The following is a 7016-nucleotide window of genomic DNA, read 5'->3' on the forward strand; positions in this document are numbered from 1 at the left end:
CTCCTGCAGCAGGTCTGCAGCCCCTGACCGTCTCCTGCAGCAGGTCTGCAGCCCCTGACCGTCTCCTGCAGCAGGTCTGCAGCCCCTGACCGTCTCCTGCAGCAGGTCTGCAGCCCCTGACCGTCTCCTGCAGCAGGTCTGCAGCCCCTGACCGTCTCCTGCAGCAGGTCTGCAGCCCCTGACCGTCTCCTGCAGCAGGTCTGCAGCCTCTGACCGTCTCCTGCAGCAGGTCTGCAGCCTCTGACCGTCTCCTGCAGCAGGTCTGCAGCCTCTGACCGTCTCCTGCAGCAGGTCTGCAGCCTCTGACCGTCTCCTGCAGCAGGTCTGCAGCCTCTGACCGTCTCCTGCAGCAGGTCTGCAGCCTCTGACCGTCTCCTGCAGCAGGTCTGCAGCCTCTGACCGTCTCCTGCAGCAGGTCTGCAGCCTCTGACCGTCTCCTGCAGCAGGTCTGCAGCCTCTGACCGTCTCCTGCAGCAGGTCTGCAGCCTCTGACCGTCTCCTGCAGCAGGTCTGCAGCCTCTGACCGTCTCCTGCAGCAGGTCTGCAGCCTCTGACCGTCTCCTGCAGCAGGTCTGCAGCCTCTGACCGTCTCCTGCAGCAGGTCTGCAGCCTCTGACCGTCTCCTGCAGCAGGTCTGCAGCCTCTGACCGTCTCCTGCAGCAGGTCTGCAGCCTCTGACCGTCTCCTGCAGCAGGTCTGCAGCCTCTGACCGTCTCCTGCAGCAGGTCTGCAGCCTCTGACCGTCTCCTGCAGCAGGTCTGCAGCCTCTGACCGTCTCCTGCAGCAGGTCTGCAGCCTCTGACCGTCTCCTGCAGCAGGTCTGCAGCCTCTGACCGTCTCCTGCAGCAGGTCTGCAGCCTCTGACCGTCTCCTGCAGCAGGTCTGCAGCCTCTGACCGTCTCCTGCAGCAGGTCTGCAGCCTCTGACCGTCTCCTGCAGCAGGTCTGCAGCCTCTGACCGTCTCCTGCAGCAGGTCTGCAGCCTCTGACCGTCTCCTGCAGCAGGTCTGCAGCCTCTGACCGTCTCCTGCAGCAGGTCTGCAGCCTCTGACCGTCTCCTGCAGCAGGTCTGCAGCCTCTGACCGTCTCCTGCAGCAGGTCTGCAGCCTCTGACCGTCTCCTGCAGCAGGTCTGCAGCCTCTGACCGTCTCCTGCAGCAGGTCTGCAGCCTCTGACCGTCTCCTGCAGCAGGTCTGCAGCCTCTGACCGTCTCCTGCAGCAGGTCTGCAGCCTCTGACCGTCTCCTGCAGCAGGTCTGCAGCCTCTGACCGTCTCCTGCAGCAGGTCTGCAGCCTCTGACCGTCTCCTGCAGCAGGTCTGCAGCCTCTGACCGTCTCCTGCAGCAGGTCTGCAGCCTCTGACCGTCTCCTGCAGCAGGTCTGCAGCCTCTGACCGTCTCCTGCAGCAGGTCTGCAGCCTCTGACCGTCTCCTGCAGTAGGTCTGCAGCCTCTGACCGTCTCCTGCAGTAGGTCTGCAGCCTCTGACCGTCTCCTGCAGTAGGTCTGCAGCCTCTGACCGTCTCCTGCAGTAGGTCTGCAGCCTCTGACCGTCTCCTGCAGTAGGTCTGCAGCCTCTGACCGTCTGCTGTAGTAGGTCTGCAGTCTCTCTCCCTCTTCTGCAGCAGATCTGCAGTGTCTCACATCTCCTTTAGCAGTTTCTGACAGCATTCTGTAGCATTACAATCACTGAATATTACACGTGGCCCTTTGATGATGTCAGGGGCCACACTTGAGGCCCAGTATATCAAGAGTTGAGCACCAATGTTCTGAACTGTATTCATTTCCCTGTAACAATGTTACAAACCTGCACTGTTACGAAGGTCAGCTACATGTCACTGGGAATATCAATGTAATGTGTGGAAATCTTCAACTGCCCTCTATCCTCATTACCCGCACCAATCCCCTTCCCCGATCTATACCAGACCTTCATCATACCTCCCCTGTCCCCAGGGACGGACAGACCATTTGGAAACTCGGGCACTGCCCGAGGGCCCGGGGTCAGTAGAGGGCCCCATGAGATGCCCCGGGTACCTTTTTCATAGGCTTTTTTTTAGTTTGGGCAAGGACACAGGGGCCCCATAATCCCCTATTGCCCGGGGGCCCCATGAGTTATCAGTCCGCCCCTGCCTGTCCCATATCTGAATTACAGTACAAATAAATGAATTTAGTTTTTGATGGAGTGGTGAGGGATTAGAACCCTTGTCAGGTTTTTATTGCTGTCTGGTCTGTGCCGCTGTTAGGGAGATTCAGCCTCTCTATTTGCACTGTTTACCATTATCAGAGAGAGGGAAAGTAAATCCTAAAATTAGGGTTGTCTCCAGAACAGGAAGAGAGGGGAAATCTTCCAAAGGGGACATTAGTTCTAGTGACAAGCAGGGATTTCCCCATTTTGGAGGGATTCCCTCTTACTTCCTATAGTGGTCATGGGACAGGAGGGGAAGGGAAATCTTATCATTGGGACACAAATAGCACAAAAAACAAAACAAAAACCTGACAGGGGTTATATTATTCAAAATGGAAAAACAAGTTTGTCTTTAGTTGTACTTTGAGTCATGGTAGAGGGAAGTATCTCAGGACAGACTGTGCCGATTACATTCCATAAAACACTCCCGACGTCAGATATCCCTCTACTGATTACACCATAAACTGCGCTCATTACAAGACCTTCCTCTTCCTTGCCCTGCACTTGTACCCAGCACCCACATCACACCTCTCCTGTGTGGAATCCAGCTTCCTGGCAGTGACTGCACTCCTGTGTCTCTATACTGACAGCCCCCCTGATGTCCTGCATGTGGCCATGATGGAGGTCTCTAGACAGACCATTACTTTCAGCTGATAGTGGGGGGGGGGGGGGGGGAGGAAGAAGAAAAAGAGGATAGGAGGTGGAGGAAGAAGAAGAGGATGGGGGGGGGGGAGAAGAAGAAGAGGATGGGGGGGAAGAAGAAGAAGAAGATGGGGGGGAGGAAGAAGAAGAAGATGGGGGGGAGGAAGAAGAAGATGGGGGGGAGGAAGAAGAAGATGGGGGGGAGGAAGAAGAAGATGGGGGGGAGGAAGAAGAAGATGGGGGGAGGAAGAAGAAGAAGGAGATGGGGGGGAGGAAGAAGAAGAAGAAGGAGATGGGGGGGAGGAAGAAGAAGAAGAAGGAGATGGGGGGGAGGAAGAAGAAGAAGAAGGAGATGGGGGGGAGGAAGAAGAAGAAGAAGATGGGGGGGAGGAAGAAGAAGAAGAAGAAGATGGGGGGGAGGAAGAAGAAGAAGAAGAAGATGGGGGGGAGGAAGAAGAAGAAGAAGAAGATGGGGGGGAGGAAGAAGAAGAAGAAGATGGGGGGGAGGAAGAAGAAGAAGAAGAAGAAGATGGGGGGAGGAAGAAGAAGAAGAAGAAGATGGGGGAGGAAGAAGAAGAAGAAGATGGGGGGAGGAAGAAGAAGAAGAAGAAGAAGAGGATGGGGGGAGGAAGGAAGAAGAAGAAGAAGAAGAAGAGGATGGGGGGAGGAAGAAGAAGAAGAAGAAGAAGAAGAAGAGGATGGGGGGAGGGAAGAAGAAGAAGAAGAAGAAGAGGATGGGGGGAGGAAGAAGAAGAAGAAGAAGAAGAGGATGGGGGGAGGAGGAAGAAGAAGAAGAAGAAGAAGAGGATGGGGGGAGGAAGAAGAAGAAGAAGAAGAGGATGGGGGGAGGAAGAAGAAGAAGAAGAAGAAGAGGATGGGGGGAGGAAGAAGAAGAAGAAGAAGAAGAAGAAGAGGATGGGGGGAGGAAGAAGAAGAAGAAGAAGAAGAGGATGGGGGGAGGAAGAAGAAGAAGAAGAAGAAGAGGATGGGGGGAGGAAGAAGAAGAAGAAGAAGAAGAGGATGGGGGGAGGAAGAAGAAGAAGAAGAAGAAGAGGATGGGGGGAGGAAGAAGAAGAAGAAGAAGAGGATGGGGGGAGGAAGAAGAAGAAGAAGAGGATGGGGGGAGGAAGAAGAAGAAGAAGAAGAGGATGGGGGGAGGAAGAAGAAGAAGAAGAAGAGGATGGGGGGAGGAAGACGAAGAAGAAGAGGATGGGGGGAGGAAGACGAAGAAGAAGAGGATGGGGGGAGGAAGACGAAGAAGAAGAGGATGGGGGGAGGAAGACGAAGAAGAAGAGGATGGGGGGAGGAAGAAGAAGAAGAAGAGGATGGGGGGAGGAAGAAGAAGAAGAAGAGGATGAGGGGAGGAAGAAGAAGAAGAAGAGGATGGGGGGGAGGAAGAAGAAGAGGATGGGGGGGAGGAAGAAGAAGAGGATGGGGGGAAGAAGAAGATAATGGGGGGGAGAAGAAGAAGAGGATGGGGGGGAGAGAAGAAGAAGAGGATGGGGGGGAGAGAAGAAGAAGATAATGGGGGGGGAGAAGAAGAAGAGGATGGGGGGGGAGAAGAAGAAGAGGATGGGGGGGAGAAGAAGAAGAGGATGGGGGGGAGAAGAAGAAGAGGATGGGGGGGGAGAAGAAGAAGAGGATGGGGGGGAGAAGAAGAAGAGGATGGGGGGGGAGAAGAAGAAGAGGATGGGGGGGAGAAGAAGAAGAGGATGGGGGGGAGAAGAAGAAGAGGATGGGGGGGAGAAGAAGAGGATGGGAGGGGGGAAGAAGAAGAAGATAATGGGGGGGGAGAAGAAGAAGAGGATGGGGGGGAGAAGAAGAAGAGGATGGGCGGGAGAAGAAGAAGAGGATGGGGGGGAGAGAAGAAGAAGAGGATGGGGGGGAGAGAAGAAGAAGAGGATGGGGGGGGGAGAAGAAGAAGAGGATGGGGGGGAGAGAAGAAGAAGAGGATGGGGGGGGAGAGAAGAAGAAGAGGATGGGGGGGAGAGAAGAAGAAGAGGATGGGGAGGGAGAGAAGAAGAAGAGGATGGGGGGGAGAAGAAGAAGAGGATGGGGGGAGAGAAGAAGAAGAGGATGGGGGGAGAGAAGAAGAAGAGGATGGGGGGGGGGGAGAAGAAGAAGAGGATGGGGGGGGAGAAGAAGAAGAGGATGGGGGGGAGAAGAAGAAGAGGATGGGGGGGAGAAGAAGAAGAGGATGGGGGGGGAGAAGAAGAAGAGGATGGGGGGGAGAAGAAGAAGAGGAAGGGGGGGAGAAGAAGAAGAGGATGGGGGGAGAGATGACAGGGTAGTAGGGTGGGTGTGATGTGGAAACAATGACCCCGTACGGGGAGGTGTCTCTGGTCGGGGGGGGGGGGGGGTCTCAGGATATCACAGATACAATGTGGCAGATGATGTCCCTCTGACCCTCTGGTGGTCCCTGTCAGCCCCGCTCTCTCCCCCCCAGCTGAGGGTCCCCTGAAACATTTCCAGTAATGAACAGCCAGGGGCCACAGAGGAACTACAAGTGCCAGAAGGCTCTGATACAGCCAACCAAGCCCTAACACACAAGAGGAACTACAAACGCCAGCAATCCTGAAGAGGAACTACAACTCCCAGCAGCACTTGACCCCCAACTCCGGGAGATCTAAGAAGTGCACTACAAGGTCCAGCATGGCTATAATGGGACCTGTCGGTGTAGTGTGCCCCTCCCCTCAGGGGATGCATGGTAGGTAGCACCTGTCCAGGTGTACTGTGCCCCTCCTCCCCCGGAGGTAAGTACCTGTCTGGGTGTAGCGCTGGCTTTTCCTCCCCCGAAGGTAAGTACCTGTCTGGGTGTAGCGCTGGCTCCTCCTCCCCCGAAGGTAAGTACCTGTCTGGGTGTAGCGCTGGCTCCTCCCCCCGGAGGTAAGTACCTGTCCGGGTGCAGCACTGACTCCTCCCCCGGAGGTAGGTACGTTCCCGGGTGTAGCGCCGGCTCCTCGGCTCTCCTCCTCCCGGTGATGGAACACAGCGGACTCAGCCTGCAGTCCGCCTCACACCCACCCCGATCACACTGACGGCTCACACTCCACCCACAGGCTACGCCCATACCCTTTTCCGCCAATCCCCTTCTACTCTGGAGAACAAACCGCCCCAATGGGCGGCAGCCGCCCGGCAAGCCGGCACTGAACACCCCGCCCACTCCCCTCCCCGCCGCCAATAAGCCTTCAGCCCTTGCTCCGAGGTAACGCCCCATTTTCATTGATGTGCGGGCGGCCCCGCCCCCTGAGACATGAGAGTTGCCAGGAGTGTGAAGAGGGGGACCACGTGTGTGACCATTAACCACTCCCATGCCCCGCCCAGCCGTCCCTCATTAGCGCCCCATTGTCCCTGTGCAAGGTGTGAGCTGTGCGGAGACAGGCGGGGGGCGGGGCTGGGGATCAGCCCTGGAGATGGAGAATGGTCCCAGCCAAGTCCCACCATCCGCCAGTCATAGCGCCCCCCTCTGGGCAAGGAGGAGACTTGCCTGACCAACATGGGAGAGATCAGACATTACTGGGGGGCAGAGGGCTTGTATCACCCAACAATGGTTCATGTCAAAGGGGTGAAGAATTCTGGGGGTTAGTAATGTAGAGTGCGGGGGTCGGGAGTATGCGACGCAGAGTGCGGGGGTCGGGAGTATGCGATGCAGAGTTCAAGGGTCGGGAGTATGCGAAGCAGAGTGCGGGAGTCGGGAGTATGCGACGCAGAGTGCGAGGGTCGGGAGTATGAGACGCAGAGTGCGGGGGTCGGGAGTATGAGACGCAGAGTGCGGGGGTCGGGAGTATGAGACGCAGAGTGCGAGGGTCGGGAGTATGAGACGCAGAGTGCGGGGGTCGGGAGTATGCGACGCAGAGTGCGGGGGTCGGGAGTATGCGATGCAGAGTTCCGGGGTCGGGAGTATGCGAAGCAGAGTGCGGGAGTCGGGAGTATGCGACGCAGAGTGCGAGGGTCGGGAGTATGAGACGCAGAGTGCGGGAGTCGGGAGTATGCGAAGCAGAGTGCGGGGGTCGGGAGTCTGCGACGCAGAGTGCGGGGGTCGGGAGTATGCGATGCAGAGTTCAAGGGTCGGGAGTATGCGAAGCAGAGTGCGGGGGTCGGGAGTATGCGAAGCAGAGTGCGGGGGTCGGGAGTATGCGACGCAGAGTGCGGGGGTCGGGAGTATGCGACGCAGAGTGCGAGGGTCGGGAGTA

At 57.1% G+C, this 7016-nt stretch overlaps 1 protein-coding gene across 4 annotated transcripts in view; it reads right to left on the minus strand.

Moving 5' to 3' along the window:
* Nucleotides 1-5851, minus strand: part of LOC149450749 (serine/threonine-protein kinase PAK 1-like) — a 130532-nt gene extending 124681 nt beyond the window's left edge. Inside the window, exon 1 of one of the 4 annotated variants that reach the window (XM_089691510.1) lies at nucleotides 5718-5851. The gene's annotated coding sequence lies outside the window, so the exon portion shown is untranslated. Of the gene's footprint in view, nucleotides 1-5584 lie in introns of all 4 variants that reach the window. The other 3 variants (XM_089691508.1, XM_089691509.1, XM_089691511.1) reach the window with 3 other exon arrangements.
* Between the last annotated feature and the right edge of the window lie 1165 nt (nucleotides 5852-7016).

Source organism: Staurois parvus, unplaced genomic scaffold, assembly GCF_062004578.1.
Source record: "Staurois parvus isolate SC_StPar_1 unplaced genomic scaffold, SC_StPar_1.0 ptg000563l, whole genome shotgun sequence".
NCBI lineage: Eukaryota > Metazoa > Chordata > Amphibia > Anura > Ranidae > Staurois > Staurois parvus.